The sequence below is a fragment of the Squalius cephalus genome, assembly GCF_949319135.1.
Source record: "Squalius cephalus genome assembly, chromosome: 18".
NCBI classification, from domain to species: domain Eukaryota; kingdom Metazoa; phylum Chordata; class Actinopteri; order Cypriniformes; family Leuciscidae; genus Squalius; species Squalius cephalus.
The window spans coordinates 6,814,117-6,833,346 of record NC_137139.1 but is presented as its reverse complement, the minus strand read 5'-3'; the positions used below and the strand labels follow the sequence as shown (position 1 = coordinate 6,833,346).

Sequence of the window (19,230 nt, the reverse complement as noted above, 5' to 3'; positions counted from 1 at the left end):
GGAGAAAATACATTTAATAAGGATAACAATCAAGAAGAGTGGAAACATTTTAGGCAGTATGAAAATATTCTATGATTATGACATTTAGTGGATGATAACTTACAGAAAAAAAAAAAACAGATTATCTTTCAATATAACAGAGTAAATGACGGTTACACTTTATTTCACAGTGTCCTTGTTATATACAGTACTGTGCAAATGTTTTAGGCATATACATGTGTTATATTGTCACATTATAGTTGTCTTCCTGCCTTGGGACTAAAGGTGAAAATTAGCATTTATGCTATAACCTGGCTCATTTACAGTCTGTGCAGAAGTGTAAGATTGTTCATTAATGTGCACTGTCCCGAATAAATAAATAAATAAATAAATAAAATAGTATTTTCACCAACAAAAAAAAGATTGATAACAAAAAGCCTGTTATTTCAATCTTTTGCTGTCAGTAGTAAATATCAGTTTACATTTCCAAACATTCCTTTTGGCATGAATTGTAATAATTCAGTGATATTTCTGTATGATCAAGGAGCCTGGCAACAGCCGGTATGATCTGATCTCGACATCACCGAGTCCGTCTGTGATTAAAAATCAGTTACACTTTATGGTAATACTTTAATTTACAGTGTAAAATACAATGTATAATTACAGTGTAACAAAGACACCTAAAAATAAAGTTTAACCCACTTTATTTTAATGTGTCATTGTTACAATGTACTTACTATGAGGTTAGGGCTAGGGTTTGGTTGAGGGTTAGTTGCATGTAATTGTGCATAATTTATGGCTATAAATACAGTAAGTATATGTAACATACATAATTGTGCAATGGTCTCACATTAGGATTAAAAATAAATAAATAAATTGTAACCCAGTTATTTATATCTTTTGCTGTAGTGTGTCAGTGTGAAATATCACTTTACTTTCCAAACATTCATTTTGCCATTAATAATCCAGAGATTTTTTTGGTAACACTTTATTTTACAGTGTCCTTTTTACATACCGAATGTTACATGTACTTACCATAGTAATAACAGTAAATTATGCATAATTACATGCAACTAACCCTCAACCAAACTATAGTAAGTACATGTAGTTCATGAATATTACTCAGTACTTAAATATATATTTACACTGTAACAATGACACCTTAAAATAAAGTGTAACCCTTTATTTTAAAGTGTAATTGTTACAGTGTAATTATATATTATATACTGTATATACTATAGGGTTAGGGTAGGATTAGGGTTTGGTTAAGGGTTAGTTGCATGTAATTACGCATAATTTACTGTTATTACTATAGTAACTACATGTAACATTAGGTATGTAAAAAGGACACTAAAATAAAGTGTTACCAAAAAAAGTGTGTAACTGAAATAACTTATCCACAAAAACAAACAAACATTGCATTACTGTGATTCATGGACTGTAGTAATAATGTGATATTCTCTGAAGTACCTTGGAGCAAGGCCACAGTAAGCAATTCTTGGATCCAGTACAAAACGGTCCGGCCTTGGTTGAAATCGGGATCATTTTCTGGGCCCACTCTTCTCGATTCAGTTCAGGCCCCCTCAAGTCTGGAACAAAAGTTCCAGCTGCCCCCCCTTTTTCGGCACCCCTGCCTTGGAGTACCATGTAAATACCATGGTACATGAATACGGAAATCATTCAGTGCAACAGTTTGAATCAACGTAACATGGTACTAATATCTGATCCGATCACTTCACCAGGACACCACTGTACTTCAGCAGTTTTCTGCAGGGACAGATCCACGGCAGATCCAAAGGGCAGTCTTCTGTTACAGCATTAACCTCAATCGCAGTAAACAAGTCCATTAATCTCTGACACTAATACACACATTAATGAATGAATAAATAAGCCGTGTGTAATGGGTAATGGCTGTTGTGTCCTCACATGATGTCCTGACCGTTTCCCTGCTGTCCTCTGACCCAGAGCCTGTGCCAGATCTCCTTCCTGTCTTCCCGTCCCTCCGGGAACACGCTTCCCCTCTCGGCCCGCTCAGCCATTACGGGAAAACTTTAAAGCCGTGCTTGTTTTCCCCTCTTCTAGAACTCTCTCTGAGAAACCCATGGCTGGGAATGCCAAAAATGTGCACATGAGAGACACGTTTGGTAAGAAAAGACAGAAAAGAAAGAATTGTACGAGGGAGGGCTGAAAAACACGGCCATAAAGATGTCAAAGAAAGGAAAGAATCTGCTGATGGTACAAATAAATGCAGGGCAGTGAGGAGTGCTCCCCGTTATTGTCCCTCCACCTGGGGTAAGGATGTCCTCCGCCTGGAGTGGTGTTAATGTTTAGCCGGGTAACCCAGCTTAACTGGGAGAACTCTCAGCTAAAAGCACCATGCAGAAAGACTCTTTCATTTAGACTCCATTAGCAACTCCTAGTTTTAAGCTTTGTTCAAACAAATCCGATTTGTTTTTTAAATCTAATCTTTAGGACTGATGGTTCAGATTTGGCAAATATGAATTTGAATCTGTTTGTTCAGGCACTGTTGTCAGAATCCAGTGAATTTACCCTGGTTGCTATAGTGGTGAAGCACAATACCAAGAAACAAGTGAGAGTAGTTTCACCTTTAAATATAGGCCTAGTGCTTAATACAATACAGAATGTTTTATAAAAAGCTTTACAGTGATAACACTGATAATTCAGTGATGCAAACAGAGTTCAATTCTGCTTTAAAGGAACTCTAAAAGAAAACAGTGAGATTGTTCATCTGAAGTCAGTTCAGTGTTGATTCAGTTCAGGAGTGTGTTTCCCGAAAGCATCGTTAGCCAACTATGGTCACAACTTCCGTCGTTATCGTTGTTCAACGAGTCTGTGTTTCCCGAAACTATCGTTCCAACGAACATTCGCAAACAGCATCGCAAACTTGTGTTTGGAACGACACTCTCGACCTGTGGTTAGAAACTGAGTTTCATGACATGTGAACTCAATAAATCCTTATCTTGAGCTAAATAAGCAAGCTGACATTCAGTGCACCTGTGTCTTTTATTTAGAATTTATACAAATATAATTTACGTCTTTTAGTTTGTCAAGAGATTTAAAGCGTCGTTTTTTAAGAGTGTGCATGTGCGAACATGCTCTAGTACGTAAGAACAAGCCGATGATTGAATCTGGAAATAAAGCAAAATAACTGACAAAAATGAGGAATAGTCCTCAGACGCCGTGTCCGTAATTTATAGTAAAGCATCTAGCGTTAATTCGATCTTATACAGATTCATTAAAATAAGTTATGACTTCAACACCTGCGTAACATCATTAACCAACGCGGTTGAACAACTTTAAATGTTTGGGGAAACAGTCGTGACTAGCTAGTTGATTTCTTCAACGATGCATCGCACTATGGTAGTGAAGCAGCGAGTTATGTCGTTGTTCAGGGAACAATCCCCTGTTCAATAACTGTGTAAAGATCAATTATGTAATGAGTTTAATTCATCAATAAAGCAGTTCTGTAGAAAACAGTGATGTCCTCGTCCAGCTCATACAAGTGTCAGTTCAGTCAAATCAATAATATTGTTGAATATTAAGTATATCTAAGCAAGCCGGAGGCGACAGTGGCAAGGAACCCAAACTTTATCAGTTGACAGAATGGAGAAAAAAAATCCTTGGGAGACCCAGACTCAGTCGGATAGGGACCAGTTTCTCCTCCGGTCAAAGAACGAACATGGTGTGAACATGATTCCAGGCTGCATCGCAAGTCAGATTGGTGGAGGGGTATCATCAGAATATTTCATCCAGTTCCTTCTGCTTGAAGATTGGGATAGTTGCCAGTGAGGATGGATAAAATAATCATTTTTGACAGTTTAGACTAAGTTTTCATTTGGATTCCATCATGTGTATCTTTGACATTCCCAACCCTGGTCCTGAAGTTCCCCCAACTTTGCACATGTTTCCCTAATCAAATTAAACTTAATCTACTCCTCAACTTGTTAGAAAATGCAAGACCTGCAATGGGCTATGTTAGATAAGGGAGAACTTATAGGGATACTCCAGGAGCCAGGTTGGGAACTATTGGTACAGACTAAAAAAAAAAACGTAAATGAATTCAGATATGCCAAAAATCAGATTTTCGCTGCCTGTCTGAACAAAGCCTATATCTGCTAATATGACTCCCACAATAAAGTGTAATAACGCCCACGTTGATCTTTCCAACGACGGCTCTGTCAAACCATCAAACCTTCCTCAATCAAAAATCCACACTCATGCCTACCCTTCTTCAAAGCCGTCTACCCTCGGCCACCCGCGCCTCATCTCCACGACTCACTACCTGCCTAGTTAATTATTGAGCAGATACGAGCGGAGGAAGGTGTGTGGCAGCGGTGAAGAAAAGAGGAATGACAGATCTGCCTGCGTCGTCTCTTCTCAGACGCAGGGAAAGAAACTCAGGCGTAGACAGCTGAGCTCAGAGAGAGCAGAATGGAGACGTTCAGTGGAAGTGCTCTGGGGCGGTTCGTTATTGTGACGCCATGGTTTGTTTCGCGGTTCGCGCCCTTGAGGGACACCGTTGATCACACCAGCTATTTGTATCTTTCATCAGAATGTAAAGCAGAGACACCATTGAAGAAAAGTGCTGCATAGAAAGTTACTGCAGTCGCTTTCTTTCTGCTCCACGACAAACGACATGTGACTGTGATATTCGGCAACTTTTGAACACGTTAGTGGTTTGATTAGTTCGTTTTAGATTGATTGTTCATCAGAATCACATCTTTGATCGCACAACAGTCAAAACCATCACAATCCTCTGTCAGAACGTCACAGCTGTCACTCAGGATTTACAAAAGTCTTCCATGACAACTGTAGAATGCAATTTAAGAGAGTCAAAGATTTGCACAACTAAATTGGCAGTTCAGTTCTTATTGGTATTAGTCTTCAGCACTGTGAGAAATGTTTCCTCAAATTCATGGTTCAAAATTGGCAGCTGCAGTTTCAAGAACGTGACCATTGAGAATAAAGTGACAGAGCTTCAGGCATCATGGGATGGCATTTCACAGCTCAGCTTTATTGCCATTTCTTTAAACTTATATGTCATGTATTTAATATATTTGTAAGGAATTTGCAATTCGGTACATTTAAAATATATTAACTTTTAATAGTATCAAGTAATACACCACACTTGAAATTATAATCAAGCACTTTGCATGTGCTTTAGTATGTTAGTCAAAGCATCAGAATAAGTGCACTTCTTTAAAGCATGACAAAAGATTACCAAAAAATAATAATAATAAAAAAACAAACTTTAAATTAAAACTTTCATTTGACATGCAAGTGTTAACTAACATAGTCATGAATGTGTACTGTCATTAAATAAGCGTAAATGGATTTTTATTTCATTATATGCAAGTACAGTTTTTACTTTTAAGATTTTAAGTACATTAAGCGCACTTCTTTTTCACATAGTGATAACCACTAACCCAAAAGAGGTGGTAAAATAGAGGTTATAATTGCAAACATTTAATACTTTTGTTGTTGTATAATAATCATTTAATATTTAAAGGTAGATTTTACATTTATTTGAAAGGAATTTTTGACAAACAACACATTTTCTTTATAACACTATAATTTGGCATTTGGGCGACGCGTCCCCAATCCCTCTCGAGGATCTACACCCGCATTTTAACAATAATACTGTATGTTGTTGAGAAAGAAGTAAACTTTGGGCTGGCGATTTCATAAATCTCTCTGTTAAATGGTGATATCCCTCTCTCTAATGGCTCGGTAATTGACGTCACGCAAGGCAGATTCAAGGTGCTTTCACTGCTTTGACAAGTTAAGTGGGGGGTGGAGGGGGCATGGGGCCATTGTCTTTCAAATGAGCTGTCAAGAGGGGGCGTCCCGTCAGCAGTTTGCCTTAGTACCTGCCCGTTAATAATTGAGCCGTGAGCTTGTGGAGGTGTATGGCGTTTAACAGACAACTTATGTGCTTTGATTGACAGATGAGCTAACTGCGACTTTTTTTCCCTAAAGGATAAAAACAGAGGCAGGAGACACACCAGTGATTGAAATCAAAGAGAAACGGGAGGTCTAAATAGAAATGATGAGTGTGTTCAGATGGGTTACTTATTGTGTGGTGTGTGTGTTCTCAAGGCATTGTAAGCAACTTCCTTTTTGGGTTCTTGTTGGTGATAAGTGTAACTGAATGGGTGCTAGTCCATGACATGCATGCGCGCCTGTGTGTGTGTGTCTGTTCCTTGCAGAAAGAGGATGATCCACCCAATGTAAGGCAGCATAAGTTTCCAGAGCCGGGTGTCATCCATCACTGGTTGCGATGTGTCCGGTCTAACCTGGTTTATGACAGCCAGAACAACATTACACTAAACAAACCTGTTTTATGGCACTAGTGATTGATTCCCTCTCTATTTCCACACTGTGCTTTCACATGTCACACATGCCAGAAATCACTGTCAAAGCAGTAGACTCAACTGATTCTTATTCAAATCCGTTAAAAAAAAAAAAAAAAAAGACTGAAACTGAATGATTTTCATGATAACGGACCTTGAATGTCTTCATTCTTCTCCAATGTGGATGTAACATCCATAATAAACATCTGGCTGTATTTACTGCACCACTGTTGAATCTACACCACCACATCAAGAGGAATTATGATTTACAGTTGCTGAGTTGTAGTTCGATTCACACACTGATTCCAATCACATGCACACACATTTTGGAGGGCAGGAGCTTCAGTGAAAAAAGGGCATCCCTCTTATAATTATACATAGTCAGTAAAGTTACATATTGTTGATAATCTTTTAATTAACTACACTATTCAACACTAGACACTATAGGGCTGTTATACCAATTAAATGAAACAAAACTCCATCTTACCATTCATTCAAATCTATTTACTGCAATTACAATTGAGATTAATGTTCTAAATATAACAATTTGAATATAAAAATATCAAATGTTCGGAAAAATGAAACCGATACTATTTTATATTAAACTACATCCACCAGTGAATAATAGAGCAGGGCCGGAGTGGGGCCACTTTTCATCCCGGGAGTTTCAGGCCCAAGACCGGCCCACTTTTTCCATGGTGGAATTCCAAATTAGCACTTTTTCCAAATTGGATAAATGAAGCAACAGTTCAGCTCTTACTATTGTGTAGTTTGTATTAATACCATGGTTCAACAAATAATGTACAGGTTAAATAATAATTCACTTAGACTTTATAAGAAGCAATTGCGACTTTATTTCACGCAATTCTGACTTTATATCTCGCAATTCTGAATTGTCAGAATTGCGAGATATAAAGTCAGAATTGCGTGTAAACTCACAATTGTGAGATAAAAAGTCGCAATTATCTTTTAAAATGTTTTATTCTGTGGCGGAAACAAGCTTCCATACCTCCTGGCCTCTTCCTCCCATCCATCCTCCCTGACGCGTACCGTTACGGTAGGGCCGGCCCAGCTATTGGTATGCGCCGGCGGTGCCGCGGTAGTCTACCTGAGAAAACGTTTTGGAAAAGACGGGCTATGGACCCAACCAACTCTATGGGAGGGGAGGGGAGAACTCCCTCACATGGTACAACCCATGCAGAGGCTGCGCGCTGCGGTGTCAGAATGCAGAACGTGTGTAGCCTAATGTAACTAACGTGACAAATGTGAAAAAAAAAAAAAATATATATCCTCGACCGGCCCAAAAGTGAAGCGGCCCACCGGGAATTCTCCCGATTCTCCCGATTACCCACCCCGAGCCTGTAATAGAATTACTCACGTCACGCGAGAATTATTCAACCGTTAGTTCAAACCAGCTGATTCACTCGTAAGAAGCATGTGTGATGAATGAGTCACTGAATCATTGACTCAACCGATTCGCTCAAAAACAGTGAATCTTTCAAGAATGAAACGCCACTGTGTGTTGCTGGGAGATGCAACTTGTCTGCATTGTTTGGCATTATTTTTGTTAACAAAAAAGAGCAAAAACAGTCAAAATTCACAATATTTTGATAAAGTCAATTCAATATAAAGAACTTAAAGGATTAGTTCACTTCGGGATTTTAATTTCCTCACCTCCACGTCATCCAAGACGTTCATGTCTTCTTTCTTCAGTCGAAAATAAATTAAGGTTTTTGAGGAAAGTGTAAGATGAGCATTTGTGGTTAAAAAGTATATAAATGTTTATTATTTTTTTAGAAAATGACATGGTTTCACTAGATAAGACTCTTATTCCTCGTCTGGGATCGTGTCGAGACTTTGAAGCTGCACTGAAACTCACATTTGGACCTTCAACCCGTTGAACCCCATTGAAGTCACTATATGGAGAAAAATCCTGGAATGTTTTCCTCAAGTGATGTCAGAGAGTGGGAGGGGCTTAAGAATAAGTTGTGAATACACGTTTAATTGAGAATTGATGCCACAGGCCAAATTTAAAGGGGTGGTATAATGCCATTTTCACAAGATGTACAATAAGCCTCTGATGTCCCCATCAGTGTGTATGTGAAGTTTTAGCTCAAAATACCTCACAGATATTTTTATATGTCACTTTTTAAGGGTGAGCAAAAACGCACCGTTTTGTGTGTCTCTTTAAATGCAAATGAGCTGCAGCTCCCGGCACAGGGGGCGGAGCTTCAAGAGTGTGTTAGCAGCTCCCATTACCTCACACAGACAGGCTGACAATTTCTACAACTTTTAGCCTTTTCTGTTCAAACCGGAGTCGGACAAAGATGGAGAGACTCAAGAAGAAGAGACAACATGTAGACAACATTTCTGAATGGTTAGTTGATGAATTTATGAAGCTGATGTGTAGTTATCTTCTAGTCATTGATTAGCATATTCTGTCTTGATAATCTATAAATCGTGTTCTGTGGGCGGGGTTTATGTAAATATTGGGGTTAGTGATGTCACTAACCCGGGAGGAATGTGGTGTAGTCTCTACCAGCCGTTTGTTGTAGTCCTTAAAAAACTATTTCTTTAAAAGCAAATATCTCCCTTTGCGTTGAACTCTGAGCGTTGTAACTTTGCAGATGTTGTTTATGCTCAAACAGCAACATTACACACTAACTAAAGTTAGAAAAGTGAAATCATAATCAATCACCCCTTTAAACAAGAACTAAAAAAGCAAACAGGGCACTTATCTAGTCAGAGTCCAAAAAGGACCCACTTGGGGTCTATCTGTGCGATTGCCTGATGAACTGATTCTTTTTAATGAATCAAATGGATAGAAAACAAAAACAGTTCTAATTTCAAATCAGTTTAATAATCCACTCACTGAAACTATCCGAATGATTCTTGACTCAAACTTATTACTCTCATCAGTGTAATTCCTGGCTGCTAGTTCATAGTAAAATTGTGTGTTTAAGGAAGAGAGCTTTGTCATAATGTCTAAACAAACAAACAAACAAAAAATTTTTGATTAGCACCAATTATTCTTCAAGCACAAAAAGGATCATTGATGGAATGGGTCCACGGACTGGAATCCAATTCCTTACGATTCCCGTTCCTAATCAGAACAGCAGCGTTTGAAAGAGCGTTTGAAAAGCACAAATATTTTTCTAAAAGAGACGTTCTGGTTCCTAATTAACAGGAAGACGTCCGGAGGCGGTGCGGAGGTTGAGGATGGCTGGGAGCTGGACTGGAGGAGCTGGCAGGCTCGGGGAGGAGGGAGTCTCTCCTTAAACCGGGCAGATGTGAAAGACACAGTTAGATGGTGTTTTGGGAAGTGAAATTGCCTCCCCTGTTGGGCATTAAGGCCTCTGCAGTCCCCCATCACAGAAAGCCTGTAATTCCCCGCGTCCCATCAGCCCCTCCCGAAGTCTTTCCCAGCGAGGCTTGAATTCAAATAGAAAAATTAATGTGGGAATAATAGCCCTGGGCCTCGCCATCCCGAGATGCTTTCATACACTCTCCTTTTACGAATTTTATGAGAGGGAGGTGTAAAAAAATTAGCTTCCATCCTTTCTTTCTCTCGTCTATCTTCCATTTCTCATCCAGCATATACATGTACAGTAGCATGTATTACACCCAAAGATGCCAAAGTCACTCTAATGTGCAAAACTCTCTCACATATAAGAGAGCTAATCTTTCAATATATCAATATGTTAAAAGGCGGATTAATTCTAATGTAGAAGCATATCTGTGTTCTCTCAGATTAGCGATGCTGTAAGCTTCATTCTTTCTAGGACAAAAAAAAATCTGTATTGATTTCTTTTAAAAAACCCATGAAATCGATTGACAAGCCTGGGTTTTTTTTATTTATTTTATTATTTTGCTTGCTTGTATGTGATTTTTGGTTCATTTCCCAGTTTGTTTGTTTGTTTATTTCTAACAGCCATGAAGTAAAAGCTACATAACTTATTTATGTAATTTATGGAATTAAACATAATTAAATTGTATGTGGTCTAAAATAAGTTTAAAAGGTTTAAAGGCGTTTATGAAACGCGTAAACACTTAAATGAGGATAAGCAGTTTGTACATAAGGTGTTTATCCATCATTCCAAAATAATAATTCACCCAAAAATGTCATTTTTGGCATTTAATGTTATTTCAAAAATAAGATTTTCAATATATCAGAAAAAGAGATATACGACAGCATGTCTAGGTTGCTTTGCAGCTAGATTGTGACCAGTGACTATCAAGTTTTAAAAATGTAAAATATATATCATTTACTTGAGAGGCAAAATCATAAGATAAGAGATTTTAAGTTTCTTTTTCTTACCCCATGGCAAATAGTTTTTCTTTTGTTGTTGTTGTTTTATGCATAAATCAAACAACATTTAATGAGGTTTAAAACACAATTTGCCAATGGAGTAACAAAAATGAACCAAGTGTGTGTGTATATATATATATATATATATATATATATATATATATATATATATATATATATATATTTGCTTCAGTGTATAGTTTATGTGTCTGAAGTGAAGTTTTGTGGGGAATATTTGTGTACTTTGCTCTTTGTGAATGTAATAAAATGCACATGCAGTAAACATGCCAGTGCAAGGTACAGTTCAAATGTTCACTAAGGCTTTTTTCCAAGGTCTTTGTGTGATAAACACATACAAAAACACATCATTACAGGAGAGCTACAGGACTGTGTCTTTGACCAAAAAAAAAAAAAAAATTTTCTCAGCTTTTTGCATAAAATGTTGCTTTTTTATGAAACTTACCAACTTTCAAATGTTGCTTAAAAAACCCCAATGCATTAAGCTAGAATAAAATGGGTGTTTAAAAAAATTATAAAAGCAGAGGCTCTGTTCTTTCTTTTGATATATTGCATGTTCAGATATTCATGCAACATGAAACGTTTGTGAAAATGATCAAAAACGCTGGTGGTGGTTGGAAACTTGGTGGAATTTTGATTTCATGGTGACTTTAAGAATAAAAATATGTTTCTGCACTTAGGAAAAATGACAACAGTCAAAAAAAAAAAAAAAAAAAAAAAAAAAAAATTTGCACAAATGTCTGTACCAATCACAGAGGGACCATGTGTTTACAGTACCCCAAACAACCCAGCATTTTGACCCAGCACAATCAACCCAACAATTTGTTTACAGAAACAACCCAGCATTTTTTTGAGTGCACCACTGGTGAATCACCGGTGACTTTACCACAGTAAAATACAGACTGGAAAAGAGGAACTGGGGAAGACGGAGTGTCATCAGTAAACGTCAGTGCATTTACCATGTTTTCCAAAGCCACAGTGTGGTGACCTAATACCTCAGTGAGGTTACTGAGACGGTTTACTGTCCATTTCACCATTACCCGCTCTGATATGGCCATTCTTTGGCTATCTCAGCTCTTCTCCTCCCTGGCAATGAAACGTCTCCTTACGCATCCTTACCCAGAATCCTTTGCCACAGAAACCACTGTGGCATTTGCAGCCACTGCCACTAGTATATTGTAGCAAACAAATACAAAGGCTGCAATTATAATCAAGCAGATCATTTATAAGCCGAAGTCCATGGCTCTCAGGCTCGCAGTGAACCAAGATCCCTATGGCTGCGTTCGTGGACTGATAATACGTCATATTCCCACAGCAAAAGAGAATGAATTCATCAGGTCCCATGGTCGCTGATTTCAACTTTGCGTGACAAACCTTTTTTTTTTTTTTTAGATTATTTATTTATTTATTTTAATGACAGAGAGATTACAGAGATAAAATGAGGGAAACAGGATGTGGTCTGGATTTAACCCCTCGTCTCCCACATGAGCCAGACATTGTCTTTGAGACGTTGCTAAGAGCTCAGGAGACTTTGAGAAATACACAGATTTTCATTGCACAAAGAATAAATAGTAGTTAGATGCTATTTATATAGTGCAAACAGTGGCCGATACTATTTGCACCTCAGTGTATTGTTGTACAAACAGTATTGAATAATAAGTTTAGTGTATATGATATTTATTAAAATCATAAATGGATGCTAATTTATTGGGACATTACCTGTACTTGACAAATAAACACTTGATTCCCACAATTAAATTCATGTTTGGCACTATATTAAAATATGTTCAGATTTTTTTTTTATAAATAAAGGCCTCTCTGAGCTGATACGCACTGGGAAACAGGAGAAGAATGAGTTGGAAAAAAGGCGGATTCGGGTCATTCACGTCAAAAGCTGTAGCGCCACTCTCCGTACTCTCCACGTTAGTCTTCCTGCTGTCAGTGGGATTTCTTTTGTAATTAAATTCGTTTGGATATATCATCTGCCAATAAGGCGGGCTATTTGAACCTTGTCTTTATTATTTCCTATAGAAATAAAACGATCAAAGATAGCTTTAAAAAACTGCTGAGAAATAATCGATGTTGAAATCTGTGACTTTGGCATCTTGGCTAATCTGAGACCACTATGTGACACTGTTGAAAGGAGCAGAACATGAGATCATTGTGTCTTTCTCTCAAGTGAAATATCAGAACAGTTTTACGCAACCTTATGTCGCTCTGAACCCGCTTTTTTTCAACAGAACACACACAAAAAATGGATTCAAACGACTCATCTAATCTCTCCAACCCCTAGACTGCAAAAACATAATAGAGATATTACAGAGATCTCATTAGTAATGTCTTCCCTATGGGCATATAGAGTTCCTTCATGATTGGAGGTCACTTTCACAGTCATTTCATGAACGTCGGGTTGAAGAGAGGTGTTGTGGGTTCACAATATACCAATCTCTCTCTTATTTCCTTCCTCTTTCTCTCTTTAATGCATTTTAAGGCTGGTGTGAAGCGCAGGAAGTTAACGAGAGTACGCCTGGAAAGCCTGGTGAGTGTTAGGAGCTGATTCAGTGCCAGGTTGGTTTCAGGCGTTATAAAAATCAAAGTCTCGGCCGCTTCCCACACACAGGCAGCCGCACAGGAAGAACTGCAAGTTGGACGGCAGGAGTTTAGCAGCGGAAGAGTCGTGCAGATTTGGGTCTTGAAGTCGGGGATGCCCGGTGGCCGTTTCTGTTCAAACATTTGAAAGGATTAACCTGCCGTGCCGCGCGCACATCGCCAGGGCATGTGGCGGGATTCCTGTTTCGGGCTTCCTGTTTCTCCTGACGTTGAGGAATTTTGGGCGGTGAGCGGACTCCCCATGCTATGATCAAAACGCACATATATACCTGGATCAGCAAAAATATGAAGCAGAGAGACCTTACACTTTCCAGGCACAAATGTAAAAAGATAAACAGTACACAGCCGCGAGTGAATATCATGTTAATGGGAGCACATATTAAGATCAGCATGCTGATGTGAAAGAGAGTTCAATGGGCAGTGGAAATTGACATTTTCTTCTAATGTTTAATACACCTTTTCAAGACAAGAGGACAATAACATAGATGTTTTACATTTTGTGAAGAAAATGCGACAACTCGCCATCACAATGCCAGAAAGTCAACCCAGATCTCCTTGGGGAAATTATATCCCATTGCTTCTTGCAAGTTTTGCGGCATTTTCAAAGCGAAATTTCCAGTGAGTGGCGCTAAAAGTGTGTTAGGTTTTACCCTAATCTGCAAGATGCAATCTGCCAATGTTTTATTATTTTGGTTGTTCTACGTATCACATCAGTTAAAGCTACAATATGTACGTTTTTTTGCCGCTAGGGGTCGCTAACCTCTTACAATAACACAGGCGTAGGTTGATGACGCATAAGCATTAAGCGGAATTATGGATCTTGCCATCATGCTGATGGATCTAATACTGTTTATGGATGAGTGAATACATTGATGTTTTTAACATGACTGTGGTGAAGCAGGGCGCGAGTGCTAATGAGAGACTGATATCAGCGCCACACGCGAGTCCTGCGGATATAAAGGAATAAGGACAATTCATTCTACCGAACTAACTTCCTGCAAGTGCTGAATAATACTCACACAGATCAGTTTATTAGACGAATGAAACTTGTGAGGAAACGCAGCGCTGTTTCACTTGGTCTACACTATCACACTAAACTGAGTGTGCTGAAAGTTATAATGTTATTCTGTGTGTTAGTTTGTCTGTATGAGACTAGCAGTAAGCTAGATCAACATCAGAATAACCAACGCTATCTCACGACCAATTCGTACGAGTGATAAAAAAGTGGCTGAATTCGTACGAATTAGCCACCTCGTAGAATTCGTACGAATTGCCGTGAGATCAGGCTGGAATAACATACTGATCATATTCTATCATTTCATCATGTTGAGCTATATAACATTGATTAGTTTTATGTTCATTTGTTCACCTGTCTAATAAAGTACATGCAAGAGTGGCGAAGTCAAAGTTAGTCGCGGACGCTAGCTCTCGGCATCTCGAAAACACCACGCTGATATTAATCCTTGTTTTAGTTCTCCTTTTGACCCAAAGTCTGCTTGCCATGGTCCATAATGTTTGAACGAAACAACAACAGCGTGAGCGTGCCGCTAGGCGTAACGCAGTTGTCCACGTCTGTCGCCATGGTTACTATGGCAGTACGAGCGGAAACCAGGGATAACGCGGATATTACGTCACTGACAGGCGACAATGACCAGAGACGAGCCATTATTTAAAATTGGAATTTCTCTGCAATTAAAAATCTTTGGGAACTTTTGGGATATTGTAAGTACACAACTGTAGGAAATATATCACACAAGTGATTTTTGGATATATTATTACAAAAATCTTACATATTGTACCTTTAAATGGAAATAGAAAAATGAAATGTCCGTTGAGTGCTGCTTAAAGGTTAAAGGAGTAATTCACTTCAAAATGAAAATCCTGTATGAATGAATTTCTTTCATAACACAAAATAAGATATTTTGAAGAATGCCCGTAACCAGAGAGTTGATGGACCCCATTGACTTCCATAGTAGAACAAATATATATGGAAATCAATGGGTCTGTCCTGTGTTCATCTGTAACTGTCTGGTTTGGTTCAGCCACCAGATCAGACACCAGGAGACTACAACGGACAGTTGACACAGGATCACTTTCTTCCCACAGGCTCTTTTCCATCTGAACAGTTAAACACCTTCTAAGTGCAATACCCCACTTTTTGTGCAATATCCTTGTAAATTCATTTAGTCCTATTTATTCATATTATTATTCACACAATACTGTAAATATGTTAATTCTCTGTAAATGTTTATTCTGACTAAATTCTGTCTTATACTTTTTTATTTATTTATTTTTTACATGTGTTATTCTTAACTGTTATGATGTGTCTTGTTATATGTATGTGTGTGTACTGGAAGCTTCAATACCACATTGTAAACTGACTTGCTAATTGGTAACACAATTCCTGGTTCCACTTTATTTCGATGGTCCACTTTAGACATTCTACTAACTATAAGTAACTTTGCAACTACATATCAACTAACTCTCATTAGAGTGTTAGTAGACTAGACTGTCAGTAGACTGTTATGGTTATGGTTAGGTGTTAGGGTTTGGGTTAGGTTAGTTGACTTCTAGTTGCCAAGTTACTTATAGCCAGTAGAATGTCTGTTGAGGAGCATCAAAATAAAGACTCAGCAGATATTAAGCAGATCTTAATAGTAACCTATAACCTTTAACCTATATCTCTTCTCAAACAAAGTTCATGCTCCACTCGTCACCATAACCCTACAAAAAAAACAATGTTACAGAAAGTTTTCTAAACTAGCATAACAAAACATTAAACACTACTACATTTCCCACTTAACATTAATATTGCACCAAAAACATTAGCATTTACTCTCCCTTTTGAGTGTCATGCCAAAGCATGCTGGGAAATAGAAATCCCAGCCCAGTTTCAGTTAAATTTAAGTTTGTTGAAATTAAAAGAAACAAGTTCATTAAACTCAAACCAAGGAAACAATTCAGATTACTTAAAATGTGTCAGTTCCATGAAGTCAAAAGAAAAAGAGAGTTCTAAACACTCATAAAAGTTCATTTGATTGAACTAATTTGTTTAATTTGAGTTGGCTCTGAGTTGAGTTGAGTTGGTAGATTATTTGTATGTGGACCTAGTCAAAATGTCTGTTTAGTCAAGTGGAGAACAACTTCACTGCCAGAGATGAAGGTGATGATGAGTGCTTGTCAAGTTCACTTCTAACAGGTGATGAGTTCGGAGACTACATGGGCGACTGAAGAAGGGAACATGAGAAAAGGAGGCATGAGACACATCTGAGGAAAACAAAACCCTCGTCTCTCTCACGGCACAAGCCTGCAGGAGGAACATGTGACGCTAATAACCGCTTTTACACAGCCTTGAGACTTAACACCATTTCACATTCCCTCATCAAAGAAACCACATGCTCAACTTTATGAAATTTTCATTCAGTATGTTCACTTTCTTCTCTTTTTTTCCTACCTCTGTCTTTCCTTAAAACAACTGCCACCAAAAAGGGGGGAGACGAGGAGACAGTGAGAGCGAGAGACAGTGTTTTGCAGGACCATTTCCTTCCTGCCTGGAAGCCCTACTGTAACTTGTTAGATCAAACTAAGAGAACTTCTACAGCTGCCAGGAGCAAAATAAAGAAAAAAAGAAAAAACACCAGGAAAGAAGAAAGAAGAAATCTTTTAAAAAAGAAAAGCATGTAGCGGGTTGGAGAATGTACTGTGTAGAGGCAGGAGCCTGATGGAGACCTGGAAACTAATTACTGAAACAGTGTGTGGGAAGGAAAGACAACAAACGTTGTTGAAGCATCTTCTGTCCCTGTGGACGGTGTAAATAAACTTGCTGTTCAAGTTAAAAGCTGTTCGCCACTGATTGCCGGGAAGAGTTTCATCATAAATTCCCCTGTCACTCACAAAGAAGTGCAATTAACAATTTATCTACACAAACCCCAAATAAATGGGTTTAAAAAGCAATATTGAGGCATAATGAGAGCTCCTCTTAAAAATAAGGTTCTACACATCACTGTAGGTTTAATATCAAGAAACATTTTTTTTTTTTTTTTTTTTATTAGTTTAGCTACTGGGTATCAAACTTTCAAGGATCTCCTGGCTTGATAAAAAGGTTATCCTACGCATCCTACATAATTTTAAAGTGTTCTCCAGTGGTATCATACTAAACTTCGGTCAAAGCTCGACAAAGACAATGTTCTTCTGCAAGTGTAGCGGAAACTTAAGTGCCTAAAAATTAAAACTGCATCCGACATTAGATTATTAGTAGACTGTCTGCTTAATATCTGCTAACTCTTTATTGTGATGCTCCTCAACAGACATTATACTGACTATAAGTAACTTGGCAACTACATTTCAACTTATTCTTCGGCTCTGCTTCGGCTCTGCTACATGCAGGGATGAACGTGGTTCGAGGCACAGGTGTGTTCATGGAGTGGATGGACGAATAAATAACATTGTTTGCCATGTAATTTTTGCTTATTCGTTGTGACAACAAGCTTCATGCCAGAGCTACTCTCTGTGTACAGACATGACGTGACACGTGAATCATGTATGTGTGCAATTTCCAGCAAAATCAATCCCGACAGCTATAATGTGGCTAAAGAGTTCTGTGTTCACACTTGCACGTTTGGTTGGATTAAAACGAACCCTGGTGCGATTGGTTTGGTGCGGTTCATTTGAATAAGTGTGAACGCTGCCATCTGAACCCTGGTGCCACCAAACAAGAGGACCGAGACGCTGAAAAGATGAGTCTCGATCCACTTCCGAACGAACTCTGGAGCGGTTCGAATGTGGTTCGCAATACTGTATATTTGGGTTAGGTGTTAAAAATGGGAGTGTGAAGTCCAAAGCAACCAGGATTAAGGGTTTGTTCACACTTGTAGTTCGGTTCACTTGGTCTGGACCAAAAAACTTTTAGTCCTGGTCCGCTTAGCGTTCACATAGGTATTTTAACACTGAACCTAAAGATACCGAACCTTAAGGCACAGGGATACTGTATGTTCACAACCTGATTGGTCAGTTTTTATTATGTATATTTCGTGACTGAACTTACCGAACATCCAAAACAATGCTGTGTTCTGGGATAAATGCGCTCGTTGTATGTGCGTAGCTACATATGATGGTATTTTGACCAGCTGAGAGCTCGTGAAGAGCTTATAAAATGTGTAAAGGAGTCAAAACAGCGCCAGGAATCCCTCATCACACAAATGAAGATCTGCAGTGAGGAGACGCGCTTCTGATCCTGAACTGAACTGTGATGGGCAACACCACGACTATGATGAGAGAAACAGTTATGCTTGAGCATTTTGTCCTTTTAGGGTCGTATCTTGTGACATCAAGTCCTGTTTTTGGTGTGTTATAATACAGTATTACATTCGAACCGCTCCAGAGTTTGTTTAGAAGTGGATCGAGACTCATCTTTTCAGCGTCTCGGTCCACATGTTTGGTGGCAACAGGGTTCAGATGGCAGCGTTCACACTTATTCAACTGATCCGCACTAACAGAGCAATCGCACCAGGGTTTGTTTTAATCCAACCAAACATGCCATGTGTGAACAAAATGTTTAAGACCATAAGAGCCAAGAGAAGTGAACTGTGGACACACGCATCAAATACTGTTGATACCTGGAACCAGGTCCGTTTCTCTCTTGATTCAAGTGAGAATGATAAGTCAACAGTTTATGAGCACCATACTCATTCATAGCACACATGCTAAAAACTCGCGGTGTACCCTACAGTCTCTGGGCTCACAGCGTCCCGGACACCAGTGTTTTTCATGAAACATGAATCACTGTCTGTCCAATGGAGGTTCAGTAAAGTTAGGATCATGGTTTTTCATTAGTATTACAGCATGTGTGTGCTAGCACTGTGTAGTTTTGTGATCTGAAGGAGAGTTCACACCCAGAAACTGTATCGTCAGACTAAACAAGTGGACGAGGAACTGACAATG

General features: G+C 38.6%; 1 long non-coding RNA gene across 1 annotated transcript in view; it reads right to left on the bottom strand.

The window, feature by feature from the left end:
* The window catches only part of LOC307145408, a 1,105,317-nt gene that overhangs the window by 906,899 nt on the left and 179,188 nt on the right, over positions 1 to 19,230 (bottom strand). The gene's annotated exons all lie outside the window — the stretch shown is intronic.